We start from the raw sequence: 27,068 nt of genomic DNA, 5'->3' as shown, positions 1-27,068 counted from the left end.
TATTTTACGTCACTACGAAAGCAAATCTATTGAAAAACGATAACTTCCTATCACTTATTTTTATTTCATATTAAAATAATTGAAAACATTGAATTAAAAACATACTGAAAATTATTACAAATTTATAAACGTTGATATTTGTTTTATATTAGTCCTATGATTAACGTAGATACTTGTTTTATATTACAGATATGATTATATGAGATGGGAAATACAAGCAAAACACATTAACTTGAGTACCCTAAAATTTTTCTCAGTCAAACCAAACTCTTCTGAATCACTTCTCAATACATCTTAACCAGCATTTTTCTTAACATTATCAACATCTCTGCTAATCAGAAGCTTTGTTGATGTGCATTTCTTAAAGAGTATCCTGTGCTACTCATGTCCGATTATTTTTCCAGCCTGCTCATGGCCCCTTTGCAAGTTTTCAGGCTGGCAGTATCACTAGAATGTGACTATGGAAGGTTTTTACACTAAGTTCACGTGTGTGCCAAAAAGGGCAATCACAATTTGACTGCTGTCTGGCCAGCAGTGCTTTTGGAGTATCAAGTTCTTTATGCATTCTATTTGAAAGATGTGAAAATGTGGGCTCACACCTGTAATCCCAGCACTTTGGGAGGCCAAAGTGGGCAGATCACTTGAGGTTAGGCATTAGAGAGCAACCTGGCCAATATGGCGAAACCGCATCTCTACCAAAAATGTAGAAATAAGCTGTATGTGACGGCACAGGCCTCTAAGAAAAGAAAACACAGTTGAAAAATAGACATATGTATACATAATCAAATATTTTATAAGTCAGTGAAAGGGAATAGATGAATTTTTATAAAAATGTCTTAGAAAATAGAATATCCTTTTTTTTTTTTTTTTTTTTTTTTTTAACACAGAGTTTCACTCTTGTTACCCAGGCTGGAATGCAATGGCGCGATCTCGGCTCACCGCAACCACCGCCTCCTGGGTTCAGGCAATTCTTCTGCCTCAGTCTCCTGAGTAGCTGGGATTACAGGCACGCGCCACCATGCCCAGCTAATTTTTTGTATTTTTCTAGTAGAGACGGGGTTTCACTATATTGACCAGGATGGTCTCAATCACTTGACCTCGTGATCCACCCAGCTCGGCCTCCCAAAGTGTTGGAATTACAGGCGTGAGCCACCGTGCCTGGCAGAATATCCTTTTAGGGAAATTAAAACCTGACATTTGGCCTCACGTTACACATGAAGTTAATTCCAGATGGATCATAGGCCAAAATATAAAAATATTTAATGCAGTCTATAGAAAACAATTTAGGAAAATATCTTCAGGACCATAAAGCAGGGTAAGAGTCCTGCAACTAACCCTAGAAAGTATTTAACATGTATGAGAATACACACTGGAACACGGCACATACGAGCTAGGCCTCTGGATAAAGACTGAGTCAAGGTCAGATTCCTCTACATCTGTCCTTCAGAGTGTTTGGAGCAAATGCAGTGTTGGACTATGGGAATGGTAATAGCGCCTACTTCTTGAATGTTGGCCGGACTGTATGAACTAGTAACATTTTTAGCACATCGTGTAAGTTAACTAGTATGACAGCTTTTTCTAACTGTAAGATGTATCACTGAATCAACTCAAAGACAAGATTGTCAGAGTGGGTGAAAAAGCAAGGCACAACTGTATGTTGTCATAAGAAATCCACTTTAAATATTATCATACATATGATTTTAAAGTAAATGAATGCAATAAAATATATCCTGCTAACACTAATTATAAAAATAGCTGGGATAACAGTATTAATATCAGACACAGTAGATTCTGAATCAAGGAAAGTTATTAGGGATAATAAGCTGCTGCCCAGTCGATGGTGGGAGTGGTTTAGAGGGGAAGGCCATGTTCACTGTGTTAACTGAGCTTATCGTGAGGCATGCAGGGATGTTTCTACAGGTTCTTTCCATCAGGGACCGTTGAAGGTAGACTACAAAGTCCCTTTTGGGGGAATTCATTGCTCCAGAAGTCAAGAAAGAAAAGGAAGAGGCATGGCAGTGCGTGAAATTCCCTAAGATTAAGGTAAAAAAATACAGGAAGTGATATTGAGGGTATTGCCCAATATCTGAAAAAGAGGCTGACCCAAGTAATTTAGGAAATAAGGAGAGATTCTAGCCTAAAGAACAACTGATCTGTATAAGCATCTTACTCAGTTGGTGTAGTCATTATCCGCTACGAATTCTGAAACTACTATGCAAGTAGTTTGGAACTCAAAGATTACACAAAGAAGACAAACTGTCTCACTATGAAATTAAGAATGAGAGCACACGCTACCCAAATCTTTGTTTCTCATACCATTCACCAAAACAAGCAACTAAGATTCCATGAAAAATGCTTAATACGTGGATTGGGCAAAAAACCGACACAATAAGCCTGGAACACCTTAAAATTCTAGCAAGTAAAATAATGTTAAAGAACAATAAAACCAAAGAAACAAACAAAATCAAACAGTATGATGTAATTTCAAATTTTACAGGAGCCAAGGGAAAGACCTTCCAATGACCAACACTGAAACCATGAGCAAAAAAATATATAAATTAGTATAGCATACAATAAATTATATAATTTTATATAATATCCTATATGATTCAAATGATTAAATAGATATGTAATGCATTATGGAGAACAGAAAAATTGCCCGTGGAAAATAAACATGCTTACTAGTACTGCCATAAAAAGTTGAAGTATAATTTCCATTTGTTAAGTATGTTTTATATTTAGTGACTTTAAAAAAAAGGGCAACATGGTAAAGGGAAAACAGATTATTGTTGTTATTATTTGAGAAGCAATCTTGCTCTGTCGCCCAGGCTCAAGTGCAGTGGCATGATCTAGGCTCACTGCAACCTCTGCCTTCCAGGTTCAAACAATTCTCTGCCTCAGCCTCCCAAGTAGCTGGGATTACAGGTGCCTGTCACCACGCCCTGCCAATTTTTGTGTTTTTAGTAGAGATGGGATTTCGCTATCTTGGCCAGGCTGGTCTTGAACTCCTGACCTTGTGATCTACCCACCTTGGCCTTCCAAAGTGCTGGGGTTACATGTGTGAGCCACCATACCTGACCAAAAAATAGATTAATTGTATATTGGGAGAAAGACCTAAACTACCTCACACAGGTGATCAACCTAAAGTCACTAACTTCAAAGCATGTCAATACTACTTCCCCTTGGTGTGGAACTTACCATCTGTGGTCTTCCTTACCTAAACCTACATCAGTCTTATCATGAGAAAAACATAAATAATGAATCCCAAATGTGGATAAATATCACGAAAAACAAAAAGTCCTGAGACACTGGCATAGTTAAAAAAAGGAGCACAAAAAGGCATGATACCTAAATGTGATATAGTATCCTGGATACGATTCTGGAACAGAAAATGGATACTCAATTAAATGTTAAATCAGTGAACAATTAATGTACAGTTGTTAGTGAATGAAACTGCATAATATTGGTGTGATAATTGTGAAAAATATCCCACACTAATGCAAGAAGTGAACAAGAAGGAAAATCGTGTGTTGGATATGCGTGTGTATGTGTATATATAAACTCTCTGTACTGACTTCCAAAGGTTCTATAAACTTAAAATTATTCTAGAATGGAAAAATTATTTCCTGTTTTTCTTAATCTTCTCAGAAGATGAGGGATGTTATCCATGCTGTTGATGAATCAATATGCCATGTAATACCTCCCCCGTTCCATTCTCTCCTTTACTCTGGTGAATGTTACTAAGATGTTGAATTCCCTTTTTCATCATGACGACATTCTTATCATTTTCTAAATGTGCATTGCTAAATAACATATTGTTTAGGGTTTTTTTCTTCAAAGTTAAATATGCATATATATCAATGAATAATGTGAGTCAAATAATGAAAAATTTAACAAATCCATATTGTGATACATTCTGCAAAATACCCAACAAGTTCTTTTCACAAGGGTCGAGGTCAGCAAAATAAGTAAAAACTAAGAAAATGATGCAGATTGGACAGAATCTGATACGGCTGTCAAGTCCTAAGATGCGTCCCAACAATCCCCATCTCTAGATATGCAAAACCCTATTCTAATACCCTCCCCCTGAGGACTAAATACGCCATACCACATGCATAAATAAATTTAAAAAGGGGCAAAGTTTATAGAATAATGGTTTATAAGACAGATTTTATCAAACAATGTAGGACAATGATACCTGAGACACAGAGACAGTAACACGAACCCCAATTTGCCTGAAGACAGTGCTTTGGAAGAATTTCCAGGCTGTGGTGTGGCATGGACTTTGGAAGACACTCTGAGTTGAGAAGATGGAACTGAGAGATGAGAACAGATGGGCTAAATTTTTAAAGCCATTCTCCACATCCAGTGGTAAGAATGGGAGACAACATCCATGCCAGTATCCATACAGGCAGAACTGCTGTTGCCAACATTACTCACTGAAATATGGATCACAAAAGTACAGGAGCAATTCAGAAACAAAGGCGAAGCACAGAGAAAAGTCATTTGAATGAATATTTAATATTGCATGGAGACTGAGGCCTTTAAATCTTGCACCAAAACCAAGGCTAAGAAATAAGCATCAGAGGTGAAGCAAATAATGTGTATGAGGTGAATAAACAACCCGTGTTGACACAAAACTACCTTTCCTATATTATTTTCATACATGTGGCTGATAAACTCACTCTATTTTAAAAATATGAAAGTAGAGCTTTCAATTTAAAAGAGCAGAACAAAATTATCTTTAAAGTAAGAATTAAACAAAAATATTTTACCTCTATTTGTTTCCCTGTAAAACCTCCAGTTTCCTTTAAATTTGGCAAAAGTTTGTCTTTGTTCTTCACTATACTAATTCCACTGTTCAGTTTGCATGGAGTATAGAGTTGGTCTTCATATACAGTGAAATGAAGTTAAATGGTGTCAAGCCGCAATATAATAGATGAAGAGTTGTTACTGTTGTTACCAAAATCTGTCATTGAAATTCTTTGTGTACAGCACTGAAGCCCAGAGACCCTGACTGCAGCCCTAACAGGCAAATCAAATGCCCATCTACTGATTTAGAGTACTTGTAATTGGTTGCTCACATCTCATAAATCTTTAACAAATGTCCCTCATGTCCCCCCAAAAATTTTAGATTCTAGTAATTGCTACCTTACTTGTACAGTAGACACATGTTATTGAGTCTCAGCAACTTATACTGTATGAATGCTTCATTCACAAGAGGATGCGCTGTTCTCATCATGGTCATGTTGGCATTAAGGCACTCCTGACTGCAAGCTCTGAATAAATTCTAGTCTATTTGTTTGAGTCCTGCTAAATGATTATCTGGAAATGAGGCTTTCTGAGATATTTGAGGCATGAACACCTATCTTTCAAAAACTGGTTACTGATGTTAAACTGGTGACTGAAAAATCTGAAATATGATGAGGAAGATGAAAGAGAATGAGAGTCCCTGGGGACTTGAAGGAATCTTCCTGAAGCAGAAGGATTATACCTGTGTTCAAGTTGGTATATAGATATGCAAAGATGCGGCTGGGCACGGCGGCCCATACCTGTAATCCTGCACTGTGGGAGACCAAGGCGGGTGGATCACGAGGTCAGGAATTCCAAACCAGCTTGGCAAAGATGGTGAAACCCTGTCTCTATTAAAAATACAAAAATCAGCTGGCCATGGTGGTAGGCTCCTATAATCCCAGCTACTTGTGAGGCTGAGGCAGAGAACTGCTTGAACCTGGGAGGCAGAGGTTGCAGTGAGCCAAGATCGCGCCACTGCACTCCAGCCTGGGCAACAGAGTGAGGCTTCATCTAAAAAAAAAAAAAAAAAAAAAAAAGGCCAGGCGTGGTGGCTCACGCCTGTAATCCCAGCACTTTGGGAGGCCGAGGCAGGTGGATCACGAGGTAAAGAGATCGAGACCATTCTGGTCAACATGGTGAAACCCTGTCTCTACATAAAATACAAAAAAAAAAATTAGCTGGCCATGGTGGCACATGCCTGTAGTCCCAGCTACTTGGGAGGCGGAGGCAGTAGAATTGCTGGAACCCAGGAGGTGGAGGTTGCAGTGAGCTGAGATTGTGTCACTGCACTCCAGCCTGGGTAACAAGAGCGAAACTCCGTCTCAAAAAAAAAAAAAGAGAGAAAAGAAAGATGCTTTGCTTTGCTATTCTCTCTTTACATGCCCTTTCATCTTCTGAGCCAAAGGTATTCTGTTCATGTTTTAGAATTTTTTGGAATCAAAGTGATACTTTTGGCCAGGTGTGGTGACTCATGCCTGTAATCCCAGCACTTTGGGATGGTGTGACGGGCAGATTATGAGGTCAGGAGACCAAGACCATCCTGGTCAACATGGTGAAACCCCGTTTCTACTAAAAATACACACAAAAAATTGGCTGGGCGTGGTGGTGCGCACCTGTAGTCCCAGCTACTCGGGAAGCTGAGGCAGGAGAATCGCTTGAACCCAGGAGGTGATGGTTGCGGTGAACCGAGACTGCACCATTGTACTCCAGCCTGGGCAACAAGAGCGAAACTCCATCTAAAAAAAAAAAGTGATACTTTTTTAAGAATATTTTTCCATGAAATAGTTTCAAGTACACAAATAGATGCACACACAGTACAAAGAGTTCTGTATATCCTTGAGTTACCAGCAGTGTAACATCTTATATAACCATGAATCTAGTAAAATATGGGAAAAAAATCTATGCTTCAATAGTTTTGTACCAATTATTTCTATAAATATAAATATAAAAAGTCTATGCTTCAATAGTTTGCTACCATTTATTTATAAAATTATTTTTTATATATTTATAAAATTATTTTAAATAAATAATTTGTACAAAACTATTTATTGAAGCATAGACTTCTTCCATATTTGACTAGGCTTTGCAGTAATGTCATTTTTCTGTAGAGCATATACTGCATTTACTGTCAGGTATATTATTTATTGTTGTTTAATAAATTATCACACACTAAGTGGCTCTAAACCACACACACATTACTCACAGTATCTCTGAATCATGAATCCAGATAGAGATGATGGCCAAGGATGAGATCTCAAGCGGAGGTTCAGCTGGGGAAGGATCCTCTTCCAACCTCATATGATTGTTGGTAGGGGTCAATGCCCTGTTTTAGTTGAGATGACTTCATTGGTGAATTATTCCCAACCTTTAAATAATTAATAACAATCGATCACAAATTCTTCATACAACTTAAACAACTACAAAATAAGTGGAGCGATCACTTCTTAATGTATACTCAATCAGTTTATAGTAATACTACAACTAAAGCAAGTCACTTCAAGGAAAAAAAAAAGACCAGTATGTTTTGTAAATGTAAAAGCAAACATCCTCAAGAAAATGCTAGCAAAACAAATTAGCAAATATAAAAAGAATTATACACCATCACCAAACGTATTTGTCTCAGGAATGCAAATTTGGTTCAACATATAAAATAATTAGTGTCATGCCCTATATTAATAAACTAAAAAATGAAAGGCACATGATCATCTAAAAGATGCAGAAAAAGCACTTGACAAGTCAAAAATCTATTCACGACAACAATACAGAGCAAATATGCCAATAAGGAAACTTTCTTTAAAGTACATCCATGTCATCATATGTTATATACTCACATGTCATCATAATTTATCTAAAAGGCTCAATACTTTCTCCAAGGCTATAAACAAGACAAGGATGTTCACTCTTCACACTTGCTTTCAACATTGTAGTGGAGGATGTAGATAGGTTAATTAGCCTAGAAAAGTAAACACAAATTTAATATTACTAAGTGTCAATATTTTCCAAATTGACATACAGATATATTACCCTCCCTATTATAATGTGAGGTAACATTTTTTTTCTAACTGGCAAGCTGATTTTAAAATTCAGGTGTAATGCAATACAATGTAATGCAAAGCAGCCAAAAGAAATTTCAAATGAAAAGCAGAGTTCACAATATAGATTCATATATCGTAATTTCCATAGGATATATGAATATCCGCTTTGACTACAAAGCAGTCAACATAAAGATCTGTGGTACTAGTATAAACACAGGCATACAGATTGATATGGTTTTGCTCTGTGTCCCTACCCAAATCTCATCTCAAACTATAATACCTTTGTGTCAGGGGAGGGACTTGATGGGAGGTAACTGAATCATGGGAGTGAACTTCCCCCTTGCTGTTCTCATGACAGTGAGTTCTCACAAGATCTGATGGTTTAAAGTGTGTGGCAGTTCCTCACTAGCTTTTTCTCTTCTGCCACCATGTAAGATGTGCTTTGCTTCCCCTTCATCTTCTGCCATGATTTTAAGTTTCCTGAGGCCTGCCCAAGTATGTGGAACTGTGAGTCAAACAAATCTTTTTTTAAATTACCTGGTCTCAGGTAGTTATTGATAGCAGAGTGAAAACAAATTAATACACAAATCAAAGGAATACAATGGAACTGAATGTCCAAAAATTAACCTTTACCTTTATAATCAAAAATTTCACAAGGTCGCCAAGTCAATTCAACATGGAAAATACTTTCACACCAAATGTTGTTAGGGCAATTGAATATCCACAAGCAAGTTGAACTTCTCTCTCATAACATACACATAATTGGCTAAAATGATCATGTACCCAAATACAAGAGCTAAAGAGACCAAATCTAGAATATAGAAATGCAGAAATACATGTTTGTGTTCTTAGGTTAAACAACAGAATATAGAAATATAGAATATAGAAATACAGAATATGTATAGAATATAGAAATACATATTTGTGTTCTTAGGTTAAACCATAATTTCTCTTATTTCTACAATATTACAGCTAAAGTAGAAGAAAATATTCACAATCATATAGCATAAAAGGGTCTATTATACACAAAATACACAAAAAAATTTACAACTCAAAGATAAAAAGGCAAATATCACAATCAACTTGGTAAATTATTTGAATAGACATTTCCCCAAAGATGCTACAGTCAGGTCCACTAAGCACAGGATGCGAGGCCTAAAGTTTTGTCATAAGGAAATGAAAATCTAAACAACCATGAGATACATTTTACAAATCTAAAGGGTGGACATACTGCAGGAAAAAAAGCAAATTAAAAAAGGTAAAATACTGTGTATGATTATAGTTATGTGACACCCTGGAAAGTGAAAAAATATAGAGACAAATATTTGGTATTTACTGGGGGCTCAGAAGAGAGGCAGTTCAAACTGGTGAGGTACTGCAGATTTCCTCTGGGAAGTGAAATCATACTGGTATCATACTGTAATGATAGACACATAATTATATCTTACAAACGTTAAATAACTTGATAATATAAATAAGCAAATTAAAAACCTTATACAGTAGGGAGGAGACAGCATGGGACAACGGATGTAATACAACTGTACACTTCAGTGAAATAACCTCACAGAAGGGAGTGGGGAAATAGCAACTGACCCAAGTAACTTATCAAATAAGTGGATATTCTGAATCTAAAGAGTGAAGATTCATCCATAAGTACTTTAGTTGGTAGAGTTCTTTCTCAAGGCAGTGTACATTTCCAATTCTGGAACCACTATACATGTCTTTTGGATTCAGTGATTAAGTAACAGAACCATCGTTATCACTGGAAACGTGGTAGGCTACATACAAATAAGTGGTAACAGGTGCACTGATTCGGATAGTACTGGATTAGATCCAATGCTGGAGCTGCAGCATTATTAGGAACTCATGTTTAATAAAGATATGTACAGATACATGATAAATATTTATACATATATGTGTATCTGTGTGTATATACACACAAACACATACACACATATATGAATATGTATATCCCCATCCATGGGGAGCAGGAGTGTGGACTTTACTCTGTCAGCAGACAAGTTCAGGACTCAGTAGAGATGCCCCAGGAGCACTGAATACACCCAGGTCCAAGATCTCCATTTCTAATTAAATTTTCCAATAGAAATAACTAGGACTCTAAAAAAAACGGCTAATACTAGGCTTGCAAGGGAATTAACACAACTAGGCTGAGTACCTAGTAGTTCAGAAGACAATAAAATGCAAACAACTAACCAAACACATAACAATATCAAAATTTAACGATGGTCGTGTTTCAAAATGACAGAGGATCCAAAGAAAAGACCTTCCCATAGCCAACAGTGGAAAAATTTGAACAATCAAATAAATGAAGTAGTAGATGTAAAGAGTAAAATAAACATTCATGCTTGTGCACTGACATAAAAATGACTGCACAAAATAACTATAATTGGAGAAGAACAGGCACATGTTCAGGGTGACAGTTCCAAAAACTTTGGTAGACACTCTACTCATAAAGTGGAGCATGTTTTGTTTTTTCCCCCCACGATGGCAGATTGGAGGCTTTGTGAGTGTGCCCCACATGCTTGGAAACAGCAAAATAGTATGTGGAGATTTACACTGTGAATTTTTACCCAACACAGGAACTCAACAGAAAAAATGAAAGGAGAGACAAGCTGCAATTTGCCCCAAGTATCAGATGGGGAATGGAGTCTTCAGAATGTGAAAGGGAGAGACTATCTTCACTCTACCCAACACTGGAGCTGACTCAGACAGGAGGGGAGCATGAAAGGAGTGCTACCTGGATGTGCTGTGTGTGCATTCCCAGACCCCAACAGGGAAACAAGGAAGATATTCTAAATCCTAATTCATAGGCGACCTTGCAGAAATCAGCCAGGCAATCTAGGCGGTGGTCACATGTTGGGAGAAGCTCCCAACTGAGAAATGCAATTTAATATTGAGTGGAGTATGAGTCCTCCGGTTCCAAAACCAAAGGACAAGCAGGAAGCATTCTCTTGCCAGGACCATAGGAGCTGGTTACTCTGCTCCACATGCCAAATCAAGAGGGGTGTGGCCTGAGAGCCACTATTTCATTTTCAGTCTCCACTTAAAAGACTTGTGACCTGGAGTGGGTCTGTGTTCTGAACATGGATTGTCTGGGACCTAGCTGACTATTGTGGCTTTTCATCAGGAGAAATCTGCACGGATGAAACCTGCTGTGTAAAGGCCATGGGGAGCTGGGCCAGTCTATCTGCCATTTATTGCCTGGCCCTGTCTCCCCATGGGGACTCTTTGGAAGCACAGGAGGTCCTGCTTCTCACTGGAACTATCCCAGTGGCCAGAGAATTGTCCACCAACCCCTATTGAAACTGCTGCTTGTACCCACACACGGGGAGCAGATGTATGGACTTTCTTGACCTAGCTTTGCCCCTCTACCTGCCCTGGTAGCAAAACAGGAACAGGGACTTTTAGGTGATAGGTCTCTGACCATCATCTGATTGCTTGCTCTGGGTAACAACGGCTCAGCACAAATCCCAGTACCGTGACTGCAGCTGGCTCTCTCCTGCATGTGCCATCTCCTAGCCGGAGATCAACCAACACAATTACAGCCATTACAAAATCTGTTGGCACAGTAGCACAGTGCTGGAGAAGGAGAAAACTTTTCATGACCTCAGCTAATACCATTGCTCACACAACCCTGGCTATAAGGGGACCTTGTACCTGCTCATGTACTCAGTAGATTACTACGACAGCTGACAGTTGAGAATCTTACAGTGTCTACGCCAGTCCTCTGCCAACCCCATCAGAGCTGGTGCTTGCACCTGCCGCTAGAGACAAAAGGAAAGGTCAGCCTACTCCAGCTCTACCCAACATTACCTACTCTGGAGCTCAGAATGAAACCTAAGCCACTGTACGTCCCATGGACCAGTCCATGCCCTAAGGCAGGCGTCCCCAAACTTTTTACACAGGGGGCCAGTTCACTGTCCCTCAGACCATTGGAGGGCCGCCACATACTGTGCTGCTCTCACTGACCACCAATGAAAGAGGTGCCCCTTCCTGAAGGGCGGCAGGGGGCCGGATAATCGGCCTCAGGGGGCCGCATGCGGCCCACGGGCCGTAGTTTGGGGACGCCTGCCCTAAGGCATTAGAGAGCTTCTCCAGATGCCCAACTAGAGATGTCACTCATCAATTCTCAGAATGAAAACCAACATTACAAATGAATAATCATAGATCAAATGTACTAGAGCCTATCACAAAGTTCCCTGGAGGAATCCATGACACAAAAAAAGAAAGAAATGAAAAGCTGGCAGAGATCACACCCTGAGAGAATGAGTCTTCTGTGGAAAGGGTAAGTGCTTTCAGCCTCTCCAGTCCTAGCAGCAGAATTTTGGTATCTGAACTCAAGGAGAGCTTCTTTGCCCTCGTGGGCCCAAATGCTGGAGTGGGCTGCAGTTTGAGGGCTTTTCCAGGGTATTACACTGAGCTACCAGCTCACATAGGGTCCCTTCCTTTCTCCCCCGGAACTTAGCTGTAGTAGTGGACACCATACTGGGTACGCACTCACTGTGGGACTTTGTTCTGCTCAGGGACCTCCAACCCTTGTGTCTTTAACATCACTGGATCCCTTGCAGACATTCCTTGATATGGTGACATCACATCAAATATCTTCTCAGGCTACAGTGAAACAAAACTAGAAATTAATTCCAAGAAGAACTCCCAAAAGGATACGAATACATGGAAATTAGGCAACCTGATGGAAATTTTATTTTTTCAATTAATTATTACAGTGACACAAAACATCTGGGATACAACAAAAGCAGTACTGAGAGGGAAGTTTATAGTGCTAAACGTCTACGTCAGAAGGTCATACAGGTCATAAAATGACATTAACATCACAAGTCAAAGAACTATAAAACAAGAACGAACCAAATCCAAAACTATCACAAGGAAAGTAATAACAAAGATCAGAGCAGAATTAATAAAATTGAAGCCCCCAAAATAATACCAAAGATCAATGAAATAAAAAGCTGGTGATTTGAAAAGATAAACAACTTTGACAGACCACTAGTTAGATTAACTGAGAAAAGACAGATGATTCAAATAAGCTCAATGAGAAATGAAAATGGAGACACTACAGTTGATACCACAGAAATACAAAATATCATCGGAGACTAGTATTGATACCTCTATGCACACAAAGTAGAATATTTAGAAGAAATAAACAAATTCCTAAAAACATACAACCACCCTGCCAAGGTTAAATCAGGAAGAAATCATATCCTGAAGAAACCACCAATCAGTAGTGATATGAAATCAATAATAAGTAATTGTCCAACAAAAAAGCCCGGGACCAGACAGAGACACAGACAAATGCTACCAGATGTTTAAGGAAGAACTGATATCAATTCTACCGAAAGTATCCTAAAAGATGAAGAGGGAGTGAATCATCTCCAGATCATTTTCTTTTTTTTTGAGACAGAGTCTTGCTCTGTTGCCAGGCTGGAGTGCAGTGGCACAATCTTGGCTCACTGCAACTTCCGCCTTCTGTGTTCAAGTGATCCTCCTGCCTCAGCCTCCCAAACAGCTAGGAAGGGCCCAGCTAATTTCTTGTATTTTCAGTAGAAATGTGGTTTCAGTATGTTGACCACCATGATCTTGATCTCTTAACACCATGATTTACCTGCCTTGGCCTCCCAAAGTTCTGGGATTTCAGGCATGAGCCACTGCACCGAGCCCCAAATTATTAATCATAGTGCGTATCACCCTGATACCAAAGGCAGAAAAGAACAAAACAAAAAAAGAAAATTACAGGCCAATGCCTCTGATGACCACAGATGCTAAAATCCTTAACAAAATAGCAGCAAACCAAATCCAACAGCACGTCTACCAGATAATTCATCACAATCAAGTGGGTTTCATCCAGGGATGCAAGGATGGTTCAGCATTTGTGTCAATAAATGCAATTAACCATATAAACAGAGCACTGATGCATTAGGTTTTCTCCTTGCCTTGGCTACTTGGAAGTCTTGGGCCCCCGATCTTCAAGACAGATGATTTACCTGACCCTATCCCTGTTTACTATCACCTCACCCTACCTTCCCTGCCCACTGCTTTGTACTCAGTAAAAGTCAGTGTCCAGGTACTCGGGGCCACTGCAGGTCTCCACACTTTGGTTGGCAGTGGACCCCTGAGCCTAAACTCTCTTTTCTCTGTCTCTGTCTGTGTCTTTTATTTCTACAGTTTCTCATCTTTGCACCAGCAGGGAGGGGCTCACAGAACCCTATAGGGCTGGGCCCTATAGCTGCCAAGATAATTTAGTATGGAAAATATTTTCTTTTTTTTTTTTTTTGAGATGGAGCCTTGCTCTGTCACTAGGCTGGAGTGCAGTGCCACAATCTCTACTCACTGCAATCTCCATCTGCCAGGTTCAAGAGATTCTCCTGCCTCAGCCTCCCAAATAGCTGGGATTACAGGCACCTGCTACCATGCCCAGCTATATTTTTGTATTTTTAGTAGAGATGGGGTTTCACTATGTTGGCCAGGCTTGTCTTGAACTCCTGACCTCATGAGACACCCGCCTTGGCCTCCCAAAGTGCTAAGATTACAGTCGTGAGCCACCACGCCCAGATGGGAAAATATTTTCTATAAAATTACTGGAACAAGTGGATACTGGCGTGAAAGTTCACTCCTCCCTTACACAATATATTTAACTGACTCAAAATAGACCATAGACTCATATGTATAAGCTGGAACTACAAATCCCATAGAACATAGAAATAAATCTTTCTGGCTTAGGTGAAACAATGGATTATAAGCTATGACATCAAAATACAAGTCAATAAGAAAAAAAGTAGATAAATTGAACTTCATTGGATTTTAAAACTTCTGTGATTCTAAGTTTGGGTCACAAGGATAACCCAAACGTAGGAGAAACGTTTGCAAATCATAGAGCTGATTGGGGTCTCTTGTGGAGAATATACAAAACATTCTTACAAAACAAAGAAGAAAACTAAATGTGAGTAAATTGTATGAACAGACATTTCTCCAAAAAAGCTATACAAATGGCCAAAAAGCACATGAAAATATAATCAACCTTTAGTACTTATTAAAATTCAAATCTATGTTATCAAGAGATACATTTCACAAATCTTTTTTTTTTTTTCTTGAGACGGAGTTTTGCTCTTGCTGCCCAGGCTGGAGTGCAATGGCTCAATCTCAGTTCACTGCGACCTATGCCTCCCGGATTCAAGCAGCTCTCCTGCTTCAGCCTTCTGAGTAGCTGGGATGACAGACATGCGCCACCACACACAGTTAATTTTGTATTTTTAATAGAAACTGTGGTTTCTCCATGTTGGGCAGGCTGGGCTTGAACTACTGAACTTGGGTGATCTGCCCACCCTCAGCCTCCCAAAATGCTGAGATTACAGCCGTGAGCCACTGTGCCTGGCCCACAAATCTTAAAAGCATATTCTTAAGTGAAAGAAGTCAGTTTGAAGAAAGTACATACTGTGTAATTAATTACACTTATATGTCATTGTGGACAAGGTATAATTATAATGGTAGGAAAAAGGTAAGTGGTTAAAGGGGCTTGAGTTGGGTGCCATGGCTAACGTCTGTAATCCCAGCACTTTGGGAGGCTGAGGCAGGTGGATCACCTGAGGTCAGGAGATCAAGACCAGCCTGGTCAACATGGTGAAACCCCATCCCTACCAAAAATACAAAAATTATCGAAGCATGGTGGCGGGCACCTCTAATCCCAGCTACTCGGGAGGCTGAGGCAGGAGAATTGCTTGAACCCAGGAGGCAGGTGTTGAAGATCACGCCATTGCACTCCAGCCTGGGCAACAAGAGTGAAACTCTATCTCAGAAAAAGGGGGCTTGAGAGAGGAAGGCTGAATAGGTGAAATAGAAACCTTTTGTATGTGTGCAGTGAAATAATTTTCTGTGATACTGCAATGGTATCTTACTTTTGCTATTTTACAAACCCTGTAGAATTTTACATCACAAAGTGTCAACCTACACAGATGTGAATTTTGAATGTCATTAAATAGTTTGGGAGATCCCCTGGAGGAATGCAGTCAAAATAATATCACTGCATAACAAAGAAATGAAATAATCTCGGGAAGTGGGAGAAAGGGGACCTCAGCTTAAGAAATTTAGAAAAACAGAAGTTCTTAGGCTCAATGTCAAAGCATTTGGATATAAATACTCTATTGTAGTTGGAAATATTCTTTCCCGTGGGGGTATGAATTACCAATTCTACAACCACTCTGCATGTATTTTGGACTCACCGATTACATAAAGGGGCCCAACCATCTCACTGTTAACATGGGAGGTCACGTACACGTAGCGGGAATGGGGAGACTGATTCATGTGGTACTGAATTAGATCATGGGTGCAGAAATATTAGGAAGAATTCATGCTTAACGTTACATAGATACATATGGGGAAAGTAGAAAAACACATATATATCTGAGTATGAGTAACATACACACATACTTTGTTAGATGACAGAGCACAAAAGTAATAGATCCCTAGTAGAAACGAGAACATCTAATGCCACTCAGCAAAAGAAGAACTAGGGATTTTAGGAGAAATGGTTAATGGTAGAGTTGGGCAGGAAATCAACACTATTAAATTTAAGCACCTTATAGTGCCAGAAAGTAAGAAAAAGTTAAAACAACACAACCAAACAACCAACTACACAAACAAAATCAAACAGCAGTAATGTGGGTACTTCAAAGTGGTAAAGCAGCTGACTGAAAGACCTTCCAATGAACAACACGAGAGCAATGTGAGCAATATAATAAACTAGTTTAATTATAGTGGAAATAAATATTTACTATTTGCATAATATTCCATATGTTCCAATGAAATAAATACAAAATAAATGCTGGAGAATAGGTAAATTGCCTATAGCAACGAAACACAAATTATATTTGTAGATGTCCTACCCCAAAGGAGGTAGAGCATAATTCTCCACTTGTGACATATGTGCTGTGCATAGTAACATCTTCTTCAAAATATATGGCATGGAAACGGGGTAAAAAGAGTGGAGTGGAGAAAGTGACGTAAACTCCCTAATCTAGATGATTAAATTAGTATCAATAGCGATACAGCATTCTGATACAATGTCACCAGTATTACACTAATTCCTGTGGTCTTCCCCTCCAAAACCCACAATTCCTGTCTGACTATAAGAAAAAATAATCATAGAAATCACAAATAGAGGATGTCAATGTCATCAAAAACAAGGAAATTCAGAGAAACGGACACAGACAAAGAAAGCCTAAGGAGACACGATATCAAAATGTGATATGCTGGCCGAGTCCAGTGGCTTCTACCTGCAATCCCAACACTTTGGGAGGCTGAGGTGGGCAGATCATGAGGTAAGGAGATCAAGACCATCCTGGCCAACATAGTGAAACCCCGCCTCAACTAAAATACAAAAAATTAGCCAGGTGTGTTAGCAGGTGCCTGTAGGTACTCAGGAGGCTGAGGCAGGAGAATCACTTGAACTCGGTGGGAAAGGTTGCCGTGAGCTGAGATCACACTGCAGCCTGGTGACAGGCAGAGACTCAATCTCAAAAAAAAAAAAAAAAAAAAAAAAAAAAAGAAAGAAAGAAAGAAAGAAAAGAAAAGAAAAGAAAAAAAATTAGTATGTTATTCTGGAAGAGTTCCTGGAACAGAAAATGGACGTTAAATTAAAAAAAAGACAAAAAAAATCTGGTAAACATGTGCATATCGCTGAATTAGAATGCGTATTACTGGTGTGTAAATTATGAAAAATGCCCCCTGCTAATTAAGAGGTTAACAATAATAGAAACTCTGTGTTAGCTATATATTAATTCTCTGGATTGACTATGCAACTGTTCTTTAAATCCAGAGCTAATGCAAGACAGAAAGGTTTTCTCTCTTTTTAAAAATTCTCTGCCAAGCTTGATCAACAGAATATTATCAATATTCTTGATACCTCAAGTGTTCAGCTCCCCAATTCCACAGTCTTTTTTACCCCCATGAAGGTTACAATTATTTTCAATTTCCTTTCTGTCATTCCTCACTTTGTTCTATATTATTTTTATGGCTAAGTTTGTATTTCTAAATAATATATTGTTCCGTTTTTATTGTCTTCCAATTTAAATAAAAGTGTTCCAATTGATCTATAGTTCTCTTCAAATAATGAGAAGCCATCAGATGAATCCACATTGTTATGCATCCTACAAAATATCTGACCAGTTCTTTTATGAAAAATAACTGAATACTGGGAAACTGTTGCACATCAGACAGGACCTGATAGCGCAGATACCCTAAGACAGTACCCAATGATCCCCACCTGTTGACTAACACGATCCTGTATTGTAATCATCTCCTTGTGAGTTTGGGCACAAAATGTGATTTGCTTTGATACAGCAGAATAATACAAGGAGATGAGATATCACATGGGTGATGTGACATCAAAGTGTGATTTCTTTTTGCTAGCAAGCTCCCTGCCTTGATGGCTTTGATGTCTCATTCTGCCATGAGGCAGAAGCCAATATGGGAAGGAACTGAATGCAGCCTCTGCTCAACAGCAAGGAACTGAGGCTCTTGGACAAACAGCCTGCCCTAGAGTTTGCAATTTACACTTCAAAATAATGCAAGCCACCTTTCAAATCCCAGTCTATCACTTACCAGGTAGTGTGAACATCTTATAATAACAGAATAATCCTAATTATTTTCTCTTATCCGTTGTAGCATTGCAGTCATTCATTTCACTTACATGGTAGAATACACACACGTCTCTCTCTCTCTCTCTCTCTCTCTCTTTATATATATATATATATATATATATATATATATATATATATATACACACACATATATATATCCATAATATTATTTAATTATTTATGACACATACTTAAGCATATTTGGATACATTGGTACCACTATTGTTTTTAACAGACTGTGTTTTGTTAGATCAATTAAGAATATGAAAAATAAAATTTTTTGGTCTAGGTTAACCACTAAAAATGTTTTTAAAAATGTATGGCTGAGATGCTAAGAAAGGAGAGAAGATAAATTCATATAAAAGGCTCATCTAAAACAACAAAAGGTAGAAAATGAGTGAAATACAAAAAAAATAGGAATCAGGAAAATAAACAACTAGAAGATAGTGAAAAACTTGGTAGATTTTTAATCCAATTATATCAATAATGACTTTGAATGTCAATGTTCTAAATGCCCTAGTGAAAAGAGTGAGTGAATCAAAGACCCAAATATATGTTGTCTATATGAAATCTGCTTTAAATATGAAGATCTATATGACCTAAAAGTGAGTGGGTACAATAAATATAATATGATGACAAAAACCAAAGGAAGCATGTGTACCTATATTAGTTTCCAAAGTCAAATGTACATGGGTAATTTCATTTGTTTACTAAGAGAGCGAATCGTTTAGGTACAAATAATCTACCAGTAAAAAGCTTCTGCAGGAAACAATCAGTATAAATATAATTTAAAAGGGGACATATGATATAAAGAATGAATTTATGTAACATGTCACAATCTGAGAGACACAAAACTATCATGAGGAAATGCAGACACAGGCATGTGAACATGTGTATGCCCAAGGAGAAAGGTCTCTCCTGGATCATTACCCCACCCTTCCACGGTCTGCCCCTCCTGCTCCTGCCTCCTCATGTATTACTCGTCCCAGCAGTCCTTCCAATTCACTGTCCTTTTCTTATGGCCTGGCCTGTGCCACGGACACACTTTCCTCTTCCCTTTCCCTCCCCTGTCTTCTGGACTCAGTACTCCTCACTCTCCAAAATCACCTCCAATGTTCCTCCCCCTGGAGGCCTGCCTTGCCCACCCCATCCCAGGCCTGAAACTTGTCCTTTGGGCTCCCAGGGTCAGCCCTTTCACCCACAGTTTAGTTTTTGTTAAGTTTTCTCAATGCCCACTGAACCGAAATACTAGAGAAGAGGGAAACTTAGTCTATGTTGTTCTCCTATGAGCCCCACACATAAAATAGAGCAACACAAAGATTCTGCTTTATATTGAATTCCACAAATAAATTTAAAAATCTCTCTAATTCCTTGCCTATATTCTTGTCTACTTCCCAATACATTTCAACTCTCTTTCCATGAAAAGGATTTGAACTTGAAGATAAAGCTGGTTTTTTTGTTGTGGTGGTGGTGGTGGTGGTTGTTATTTTTCTCCCTTCTGTTCTCAGGACAGAATCTGAATCCTAATTCCCCCTTATGCTCTTAGGCTCCCCTCAGCCTCCCCAACCTCAATCCACTGCAGAGCCCTTCATGGACCAGGCTGCTTCTACCTCATCAGCTTGCTCCTCTTCTGTCCTTTCCACACTTGTGCCGTCTTAGACCAAGAAAAATCTTGTTCACCAAGAGTTAGCTCTATTAATATGGGTCCTTTGATAAATATTTCCAAATCTTTATTAATGACTACATTTCACCAATTCTTAACTTCTCTTTAATGTTACAAATGCCAGGTCCCCTGTCTGCCTTCCTCACTGTGCTGGACTCACATTTGTCATCACTCACCTTCACGTGGGGAAGAATAATGTATGAGGAATTCCAGGAAAAGTGAAACAACTAACAGAGGTTAGACATGGCTTGCCACATGTAAAATTAGCAAAAAATGCTGGATGAATTACATCTGAAAATGAATTTCAGACACTGCACCTCTATCAGTGAAGGGCAGTGAGAAATATGGAAAATGGTCGGAGCCCTACTATTAAGTTATAATACCATATGATTGCAGACTTTAAAAGGAATCATGCTGATTTTGTGGAGCTCTATGGATTGCAGGATGCATTCACATGACTTTGTGGGCTTTTAAAGTATGTTTCCTGGACACTACCCTGGTGCTGTCCATCAGATTGCTGTGGTCTGTGAAGTGCCACCTGTTGGCGGCAGGTTGGGGATGGTCCTCCCTGCAGTGGGATTCTTTCTTTAGCCAACACATATGCACAATCCTCATTCAGCCCATGTCCATCTCTTAGATCATGGCATGGAGGGTTTAACATATGTTTTCTATGGCTTATCTTTTTGTTTTTTCTATCTAGTTTTCACCACCTGTATACAACATATATGTATTAGTCTGTTTTCAAACTGCTATAAAGACGTATCTGAGACTAGGCAACTTCAAAGAGATTTAACGGACTCACTGTTCCACACGGCTGGGAAGGCCTCCAGAAACTTGCAATCATGGTGGAAGGGGAAACAGGCCCATCTTACATGGCAGCAGATGAGTGAGTGAGGGAAGGAGGGAAGGAGACAGAGAGAGAGAGACAGAGTGGGTGGAGGCGGGGAGGGCAGGGCGTTGAGAGAGCTCACAACCAAGAGTGTGTCAGCAAAGGGAAAACTACCATTTATAAAACCATCAGATCTCTTGAGAATTCACTATCATGAGAACAGCATGGAGGAACTGTCCCCATAATCCAATCACTTCCCACTGGGTCTCCACCTAGACACCTGAGGATTACCATTCAAGGTGAGACTTGGGTAAGGACACAAAGCCTAAACATATCAACATATTATTTCACCTGCCAAAAACCTTGTGTCTTGGTAAGCAGGAACTGGCCTCATTTAGCATATTTTGAAACTTTTTCTTTTTTTTGTAGCCAGTTCACCTGCGACCATGATGATATTGACTTTGCAGCTTTTGGGTTTGGCAAGGGACAATATAATCCTATGATATCAATGTCAACAGGCTACAGGGTTCCAAGTAATTCATGATTCACTCTGTAGAGTGAAAACAATAATTTTCACCGTTTTCTCAAAGACTTGAAGGTATATCTGCCATTTGAGCATGTAAAACAAGAAATAGTTGCATATAGAAAACACCCTCCTGAATGCAGAAATAAAGTTTATATGTCCTGTCACTGACTTTTTACAAATTGTACTTTAGGTAAAGGGGATATCATCACTGATTCCACAGAAATACAAACTATCATCAGAGATTACTACAAACAGCTCTATGAACATAAACCAGTAAACCAGGAAGAAATGGCTAAATTCCTGGACATTGGTACTCTACCAAGACTAAACCAGGAGGAAGTTGAAACACTGAATAGACATTTCTTACTATTGGATTCTGATATCCTGCGGTCATGGCTTTCAGTAAGTTTTTAGTCGATCCTACAGATTCACTTCAAAATAGAGTCTGAAACTGTGGCTTTCTGGAATATGAGGCACGAGCACCTATCTTTAAAGATGTGGTTACTAACACTCCAATTGGTGAGTGGGGAGTGTGCAGCCTGATGGCAATGATAAAAGATGACTAGAGACCCTGGAGCTCAGTGTTGTCTTCCTGAAGCAGGTGCGCCTGTGTTCACAATGATGGGATGCTCTTTCCTCCTTACACATCCATTAATTTCCTGTACATGAGGCTATTGCCTATGCTTTGTTTTTTTTGTGCCAAAATAACATCTACACATTTTACTATTTGAAACAACTTCAGATATACAGAAATATTCATAGATAGTAGAGAGAGTTTTCTACCTCTTTCAGATATCTGGAATGTTAACATCTAATAGAACCATACTATCATTAGGAAAACAAAGAAGTTGTATGTGGTGCAAAAATTTTAACTGACGTACAGATTTCTAACACATTTTACTAGGCTTTGCAGTAATGTCCTCCTTTGGTTCTAGGATCCAATCCAGGATGCCACATTACATTTACTATCTGGTGTACTACTTACTAGTTTCTGCATTACCACATACTTAGTGCCTCAAAACCATACACATTACTCACAGTTTCTCTGGGCTGGGAATCCATATTAGATGATGGCCAGGGCTGGGCTCTCAAGTGAAGGTTCAGTTGGAAAAGGATCCCCTTCCAAGTTCATGTGTTTGTTGCTAGGATTCACTGGTGCATACAATCAAACCTTTTAAAAAATTAATACCAATCTATTACCAAGAGTTCAAAAAAATTAAAAATGACACAAAGTGGAGAAGACAGCACTTCCCAGTGCATGAGACAAATTTACCCTGATCTCAAATAGAAATTTAATAGGGATCTTTGAAGAACAGAATATTATAAATTGATGTGTATTATGAATACAGATATTAAAATCTTTAAAAAACATGAGCAAAACAAATCAGTAACATGTAAAAAGAATTATACAGTATGACCAAGGATGTTTACATCAGTAACACAAATTTGGTTGAACATACAAAAGAAATTAGTATTCATGCACTATATTAATAAAATAAAGGACGAAATCCACATGATCATCTCAAAAATGAAGAATAAACACTTCCTTAATGCAAAATCAACTTATCATAAAAATATATAGCAAGTTAGATGTAGACAGTAACTTTCTTCACCTTAAAGACAATCAAATAATTCACATATCATAACTTACTTGAAAGTTGTCCACTCTTGCCACTTTTATTTATTTATTTATTTATTTATTTATTTTTATTTTTATTTTTTTTGAGACGGAGTTTTCGCTCTTGTTACCCAGGCTGGAGTGCAATGGCGTGATTTCGGCTCACCGCAAGCTCCGCCTCCTGGGTTCAGGCAATTCTCCTGCCTCAGCCTCCTGAGTAGCTGGGATTACAGGCATGCACCACCATGCCCAGCTAATTTTTTTGGACTTTTAGTAGAGGCAGGGTTTCACCATGTTGACCAGGATGGTCTCGATCTCTCGACCTCGTGATCCACCCTCCTCGGCCTTCCAAAGTGCTGGGATTACAGGCTTGAGCCACCGTGCCCGGCCTGCCACTTTTATTTTTAACATTTTACTAGAGGGTGTTATTAGGAATAATAGGCTAGAAAAATAAATTTGAAGAATCTGAATTAGAAAGAAAGTCAACTATGCAAATTACATGGTCTTGGGTATGGGTAATTCTAAGAGTTCTAACAAAATATAGTTAGAAATAAAAAATGAGTTCATCAAGGTTGCAGTAAACATCGTCAGTATAGAGAAATCAATTTTATTTATACACATTAGCAATTGTTAGATATGTACATTGAAAACTATAAAACTCATTGAACTAACATAATTAAATTCTAAATAAATGAAAAGACATTTTATATTCACTGACTGAAAGGCTTAATATTGCCAAGATGGCACTATTTTCCAAATGGATCTACAGATTTAATGCAGTCCCCATCAAAATTCTAGATGAATTTTTTGCCTAAATTTGCATGTTGATTCTAAAATTGATATGTAAATGAAATAGATCCAGAAAAAATACATTAATCTTGACAAAGAACAACAAAGTCTGCATAGTAAATGCACACTTTATGATTGTAAAATAATTACAAGGCAACAGTAATAAAATGTTAGTGGTACTATCTGGGTGCAGTGGTTTGTGCTTTCAATCAGAGCTACTTAGGAGGCTGAGGCGAGAGGATTGCTTGAGGTTAAGAGTTTGAGACCGGCCTGTGCAATACAGCGAGATCCTTTTCTACAGAAAAGTTTTTGGCGCGTGCAGTGGCTTACGCCTGTAATCTCAACACTTTGGGAGGCTCAGGAGGCCAGATAACTTGAGGTAAGGAATTTGATACCAGCCAAACCAACATGGTGAAACACCATCTCTACTAAAAATACAAAATTAGGCCGGGCGCGGTGGCTCAAGCCTGTAATCCCAGCACTTTGGGAGGCCGAGGCGGGTGGATCACGAGGTCGAGAGATCGAGACCATCCTGGTCAACATGGTGAAACCCCGTATCTACTAAAAATACAAAAAAACTAGCTGGGTATGGTGGCGCGTGCCTGTAATCCCAGCTACTCAGGAGGCTGAGGCAGGAGAATTGCCTGAACCCGGGAGGCGGAGGTTGCGGTGAGCCGAGATCGCGCCATTGCACTCCAGCCTGGGTAACAAGAGCGAAACTCCGTCTTAAAAAAAAAAAAAAAAAAAAATTAGCTGGATGTGGTGGTGCATGCCTGTAATCCCAGCTACATGGGAGGCTGAGGCATGAGAATCGCTTGAACCCAGCAGGTGGAGGTTGCAGTGGGCGGAGGTCTCACCGCTGCACTCCAGCCTGGGTTACAGAGTGAAACTGTCTCAAAAACCAAAAAGTTTTTAAAAAATGAGCCAGGTGGCTGGACACGGTGCTTCACACCCATAATCCCAGCACTTTGGGAGGCTGAGGTGGGCAGGTGGATCATGAAGTGAGGAGACTGAGATCATCCTGGCCAATTTGGTGAAACCCCATCTCTACCAAAGCTAGCTGAGTGTGGTGGAGCACGCCTGTAATCCCAACTGCTTGGGAGACTGAGGCACAAGAATCACTTGAACCCAGGAGACAAAGGCACAGTGAGCCGAGATTGTACCAATGCACTTCAACCTGCCTACAGAGCGAGACCCTGTCTCAAAAAAGAAAAAATTACCCAGGCTTGGTGGCACACACTTGTAGTTCCTCATACTTAGGGAGCTGATGTGGGAGGATCTCTTGAGTCCAGGAGTTGGAGGCTGCGGTGAGGCATCATCATGCCACTGTACTCTTGCCTGGGTGAGAGAGTAAGACCTTCTTGCAAAACAAAAAGAAAAAAGGAAAAGAAAAAAATGAGGTTTGTGGCACTAGTATAAAGATAGACATATACATCAATACAATAAAATTGAGTGTCCAAAAATTAACACCTTCATGAGCAACTGATTTTCAAGTTTGGCAAGTCATTTCAATGAGACAAAAATAAGTATTTTTTAACAAATGTTGCTGGGACAAGTAAATATCTATATGCAAGTTGGACTCCTCTCTCATACCATATACATGATTGACCCAAATTAATTATATATCTTAATGTAAGTTCTAGATGGGCCCAAACCATTGACGATAACAAAGAAACCTATTTTCATGACATTAGATTATTAAACAAAGTTTTTTAACATGTGACACATAATGTATAAGTGACAGAATAAAAAATAGATAAATTGGTCTTCATCAGAATTAAAATCTTCTGTGATTCAAAGTATATCATCAAAAAGTAAAAAGACAAAGCAATGAACAGGAGAAAAACTTTCCTCGCCACATAAGGATCTATTATTCAGTATATATAAAAATAGGTTTTAACTCAATAATGTCAAATATCTAAATTAAAAATGGCTAATTACTTAAATGTACATTTCTTCAAAAATGCTATAATTATATCCAAGAAACACATGAAGATTAGCTCAACACCTTTGTTATTAGGGTAATGAATATTTAAAAAATGACGGAGTTATATTTCGCCCATATAAAATGTGTATTGTTAAGTGAAAAAAGCAAGTTGGAAACGGCAAAATACTGTGTAATTCCATTTACAGAACACTCCGGAAAACACTAATGTATAAAGGTAGTAAAAAGATTGGTGGTTACAAGGGGCTTGGCAGAGAGGAAGGGTGAATATGAATTACAGGGGTTTTCTATTGGGCGGTATAATTATTCTGTGTGACATTACAGCGATGGATACATAATGGGCAGATAAAATCTGAATACATTGTAAGCCATAAATATTCACAATTATTATATGTGAATTAAAACAACTATGCAAATGTTTTATCAATAATCTGACAATACAAAATTTAGTTAATTGTAGATACAGGATGGAAAGAGGCAAATGTGACAGAAAGAGTGACATTAAAATGTCTGTCACGGTCTTAGAAAATCATTAGGTTTGTATGAGAACATCAAAGAACATGGAGGAGGACATCCAGACAGAAATAGGTAAACATGCTCATGTCTACCAAGAAACGTCTGTAAAGGCAGCCCACCGCCCACCACTCACCTCCTCGTGCCAGAACCTCAGGCCTCTTATTGGCCTTCCCTGTGCATCTGGCCTCAGACTAGCTCTCTGAGCAGCTTTGAGAACCCCTCATCAGCACGTGCTGTGGGGCTGCTTTCTGCCTCCCATATTTGGGTGAGGCACATATGAAAACTTGAGCGTAAGTGAGCCACACTGAATATTCTGACCACCTATACCTGCAAAATGACTGAAGGGACAGAAACCTGTACTTGGGGTGAGGTGGGAGGTCTGCGCAATGGCGGCACAGAAGAGTATGAGGTCCCTGAGCAGGCCAGTCATCCGGCCTGGGGATCCTCTCTGTCCCTCTCAATCCTCCCTCCTCCTGAGACCCAATCCTCCTGCTAATACCCAAGGATCTCCCAGTGGGCAGGGACCATCATCATTCATTCAGTCTTCCTAAGAAGCGTACTTCATGGACTGCGAAACGTTTCTAAAAAGAAACGGAGGTATTCCATTCTTCCCCCAAGAAGCAGCTCTTCTACCTCCAGTTGAGAATTGCTAAATAACAGCAGTCCACAGGGAGCAGTCCTCCCTT

At 39.1% G+C, this 27,068-nt stretch overlaps 1 long non-coding RNA gene across 1 annotated transcript in view; it reads right to left on the bottom strand.

Moving 5' to 3' along the window:
* Positions 1–4,017: 4,017 nt before the first annotated feature.
* Positions 4,018–27,068, bottom strand: part of LOC141584431 (uncharacterized) — a 76,896-nt gene continuing 53,845 nt past the window's right edge. Inside the window, exons 18-23 of the long non-coding RNA XR_012517489.1 lie at positions 25,142–25,281; positions 22,553–22,685; positions 12,352–12,461; positions 9,166–9,246; positions 6,998–7,159; positions 4,018–4,439 (exon numbers count right to left, since the gene is read on the bottom strand). This is a non-coding gene — a long non-coding RNA (uncharacterized LOC141584431). The remainder of the gene's footprint in view (positions 4,440–6,997; positions 7,160–9,165; positions 9,247–12,351; positions 12,462–22,552; positions 22,686–25,141; positions 25,282–27,068) is intronic.

This window comes from Saimiri boliviensis, chromosome 5 (genome assembly GCF_048565385.1).
Source record: "Saimiri boliviensis isolate mSaiBol1 chromosome 5, mSaiBol1.pri, whole genome shotgun sequence".
Taxonomy (NCBI): domain Eukaryota; kingdom Metazoa; phylum Chordata; class Mammalia; order Primates; family Cebidae; genus Saimiri; species Saimiri boliviensis.
Note: the sequence above shows the minus strand (reverse complement) of the source record. Positions and strands in the feature narration are given on the sequence as shown.